The following is a 4,920-nucleotide window of genomic DNA, read 5'->3' as shown; positions in this document are numbered from 1 at the left end:
ACTCTAGCACTTATTGTTTATAGCACTTATCATTGTTTGAGATAGACCTTATGTAGTTTGTACTTCTACGTATCAGCATTCATCCCTGTATTCTACAGTATTCTAGTTCATTCATATGTCTGATTCTAACCTACTGTACTGTACTAGGATATATTCTATGATTAAATGACAAAGCACTTTTGTAAGTTGCACTGGATAACAGCATCTGCTAAATTCCGTAAATGTAAATGTAAATGTAAAAATGACTCTTACAGACACAGAGAGGACAGTGTAGTTGCAGAAACAGGAGACACCACTGGTTATGAGCACCCATGACCTCACTGTTAACCAGGTCCACACTGCATCCCAGTGGCCTATATTGTACACACATGACTAGGCCAATACTAAAAAACATACCGAACAGGATATACCATGGACAAAAAAACCCAAATCTGATTTGATTCTGTAACATATCCAGTCAATAAATATCTTGTCTGAATAGCTTGTACTGCAACATACCATTAAAGCCATATAAAGTAGGTCATGTGATAACACATAGAAGTTTTTATGATTATAATTTGTTAGGGATTTCATCTTATATATGACATGCATTGGTTTTGTAATAGAAAAACAATTCCTTTGTAGCGTAATGTGGCAGATGATTACAATATAATGGGTTTTCTCTGTTTATAGGGTTTAGAGGGTTTGGTGAGATTCCCTGACCTCTGGGCAACACTGTGTGTCATTTCTGCTGTGAAGAATGAGGGCTAAAAAGCTTTAGATCCTGTTCAGTGACTCCAAAGCATCCTTGTTCTGTGTTCATTAGCTGGTTAGTTAGTTAACATCATCGATTATGCGTGTTTGCTTGTTCATGCTTTCACTGGTTCAGTCATCTGTGTGATGGATTGTGTCTCCTGGGGGATATAATGTTTTTTCTCCTTCACTTGTCTTCTTGCCGCTCTGCCTTGGCCTTGAAACCTGAGTGCTGTACATTTGGACAGTTTCCAGATTCCTCTACAAACGAACTGGTGTTTGAGAAAGCAAGCAAGCTGAAATTCACGTATGTGTGTGCATGAGCGAGTGTGTGTGTTTGTTTATTCTTGTGTATATTTCCATGTGTGTTTGCGCATGTGTGTATATCTGTGTGTGTGTGAGTGTGTGTGTGTGTGTGTATGAGTGTGCGTGCGTATGTGTGTGCGTGAGTGTGTGTGCGTGTGCGAGTGTGAGTGCGTGTGTGTGTGTGTCTGTGTGTGTGAGTGTGTGTGTGTGTGTGTGAGTGTGATTGTGTGTGCGTGTGAATGTGTGTGTGTGTGAGTGTGCGTGTGTGTATGTGTGTGTGTGTGTGTGTGTGTGTGTGTGTGTGTGTGTGTGTGTGTGTGTATGAGTGTGCGTGTGTGTGTGCGTGCATGCGTGCGTGTATGAGTGAGTGTGCGTGCGTGTGTGTGATCATTGGTTTTCCTCACTCCGTGGACATTCTTCTGGGACACTTTTTGCACTGTAAGTGTTCAGAGTTGCCAGTCTCCTATTCTACTCTCACTGGTTCTTTTCTTTATTCTTCTTCACAGACAATATTCTCTTTTCATATCCACAACTCTGCAATGGCCATTCAGATCCCTGTTACAAAGTTCAGAGTGGAAAAAATCTGTATATCAAAGAAGATGACTGAGTAGCAGTTTAGCTTCTCTCATATGACATCCGTGAAATAAAACTGCAATACATATGTAGTCTAAGAGACTCCATAGTAATTTAAGAAGTCATTTTTAGTGTGGGCATAATGTGTGGAACATTAAAATGCTTTTTTTTTCCTTCCTAGAGGAAATGATATTTTCCTTGGTGTAAGTTAGGATTATTATAACCGGTTTTAGTACTTTAAGGTATACTTTTGCATATATCACAGTATGATTTGAATAAAAATACTTTTTACCCCTCTAGTTTTCTGTCAGTTGCCAGGTTGAGCAGTTCTAACACCCCTGATTCCACACACTTGACCTTTTATTCATTAGGAGAAACACACAAGCATGAGGACCCTTGAATTAACAATCGTGATAAATAATTCTGTAATTCAATGTGATTCATCACCAGGCCTTTGTTTGGTGATGAATAGTAGTTCCAGAAGCCATAGTTTTCGCGTGGTTTCTACATTTGCACTGACGTGATCACTAACATGTAGATGATCATCATGTACTGTGCCTGACCACTTTCTTCAAGCACAGGACTTTGCTAAAGTGTGAGCGCTTGCATTTGTCCCCTGCAGTGCAAGAATAGCCAGTTTCCAGTGATTCCAGAATAGTAATACCCACACAGAAAAAACCCAGACACATCGTGAACTGAAACTGTACAATATATCTGCCATCACACCTTAGTTCCCCTCCTTTCCTGGCAGGATTCCAGAAGAGAAGGAAAACATGCAATAACTCTCGCTAGTGGCCCAGCTCACATCACACAGCAGGCCAGAATCACGAGCAGGGAAACAGGTTTGTATCAAAGCACAGAATCCATAAGCGGTTCTGGCTGACAAACACCACAAACACGACAGCCATAGTAATGAAGACCGTGCCCAAAAGATTGCTAGACCTCACTTCTTCCGTACACACCATGAAATAGTTACAGCCTACATTAAATTATCTCAGTGTATATAATAAATGAGATTCCATCAGCCTCTGCAGTAAATGAGCCCAGCAAAAGGAAACCTGGGGCTGAAAGGTCTGAGCCTGGATGAGGCTGGCGTGGATAACGGTATGTTTGGTGCTGTCCCTTTGTTTCACATGGATCACAGATTGAGCCCGACAACATCCACGGTGCGCTGTGGCATGAGCACATGTGTCCTGTTTCCCCAGAGCTGTGTACTTGGGCAAGTGACTGGTTCTCTGAGAAAGCAGGAGTGACCCAGGAGAGGGTGTTTGCGGACGTCTCTGAGAGACGTGTGTGGAGCTGAGGATCTGTCCTGCCCCATCGCCCCTGTACTAACCAGACATGGTGGACAGTGCTTATAGACACCAGCACTGCCCTAGTTTCCCCAGCACAGGAACATGGCAGTCACACGGCAGTCACTCACAAATCACACTTAAAACCATAATTATGATAAACAGGAAGCTTACAGAACATACTAGCTACTGCAGCCATTTCATCTGCAGGCACCAGCTTCCCCACACAGATTAACCCAGCGTAGATTAGGATGGATTTGGTGAACCCTTGTTGACATTGCAATTTAGCCTAAGACGAGACTTTATACAGGACGTGTCCAAAACATTGGTCCACACTTCAGATCACTTCCCATAAGCTGCTACACGCATTTTAGGCTAAAGAGCAAATAAACCCAGCCTGAGCATTTAGGTTAATTAGTTGGCTTGCATCCATCTAAGTGCAGGGAGCAGTAAGAGAATGTTGAGTCAGTTTTTTGTGGTGCATTTCTTGTACCCCTGCTTTATCTGATCAAGCACTGGAGGAAACAGAGGAAATGAATCATAGTGAGGGCCACAGGGGACCCACAGCAGATCACTGTTCAGATGAGTATCTCTGGACAAATATTGCTAAGAAAAAAGTAATCTGAAGGTCTTTTCTGAGCTAATGGGACTAATGAAAGTCATTTAAACTCATCATACTAAGGTGTTGTTGGTGAATGTGTACACACTGCTCTGTTCGCTGGGATGGGAGGGGCTCTCTGGCTCTCTCTAGTGCATGAAAGGGCACAAACATGGTGAGGGAATCCACAGGGCCGTGCCAGCTTGGCCTGGTGGCTGTGCTGATGGCTAGATGCTGATGGGAACAGCGAGCCAATGAACTGTGTGCCTGGAGACAGACTGTTGGGCAGAAGGGGGTGCTGACCATCACGCAAGACCAGTCAAAAGTCAGCTGACCATCACTGTCTAGCACATGCACTCGCTCTCTCATTCCGTGTGTGTGTGTGTGTGTGTGTGTGTAGTCACCACAGGACTCTTGAAATCCACAGGAGTGCCTTGCCCTTAAGTTATAGCAGTGTGGCAAAAGCCTACTGTGAAGATTGTGTTTGACATTAATTAATGGCAAATGTCTAAACTCATAATCCAACATTTCAAATTAGCTCACCACTACACCTATCTGATGCTTTTATCCAAAGCAACTTATGACTGAACACAACTTGAGGGTTAAGGGTCTTGCTCAGGAGCCCAACAGTGGCAACTTGGCAGTGGTAGGGCTTGATCCAGCAACCCTGCAAGTACAAGTCAAGCAACTTAACCACTGAGTTAACACTGTCCTCTACACTTTTTTGTGTAGGTGTTACACCTTACTACACCTATAACACCGCTACACTTTACTACACCTATAACAACTTACTACACCTATAACACCTTACTACACTTTACTACACCTTACTACAACTAACACCACCACACCTAACACCTCTACACTTTACGACACCTTACTACATCTTACTACACCTATAATACCTTACTACACTTTACTATACCTATAACACCTTACTTCACCTATAACACCTTACTACACCTATAACACCATGACACCTAACACCTCTACACCTTACTACCTTACTACACCTTACTTCACTTTACTACACTTATAACACCTTACTACACCTATAACACCTTACTACACCTTACTACACCTATAACACCTTACTCCACCTTACTACACCTATAACAACACCACACCTAACACCGCTACATCTTATTACACCTTACTACATCTTACTTCAGTTTACCACACCTTACTACACCTATAACACCACTACACCTATAACACCACGACACCTATAACACCACCACACCTAACATAGGATGGAGGATATAGGAAATTTTAATTTGATTAATTTCTATTAATTATTTCTTTTAATTATATGACATCAGTCATGGGCTCTTCAAAGAAAGTGTTGAATGTATGACAGTAAATACTTTTGAACCATTTTGTGTTGCAACAAACCGTTTGGCAGCTCTAGAAAGGCCT

This window comes from Electrophorus electricus, chromosome 24, assembly GCF_041902795.1.
Source record: "Electrophorus electricus isolate QZ-2024a chromosome 24, ASM4190279v1, whole genome shotgun sequence".
Lineage (NCBI taxonomy): Eukaryota > Metazoa > Chordata > Actinopteri > Gymnotiformes > Gymnotidae > Electrophorus > Electrophorus electricus.
The sequence above is the reverse complement of the archived record's forward strand: the minus strand, read 5'-3'. Positions refer to the sequence as shown.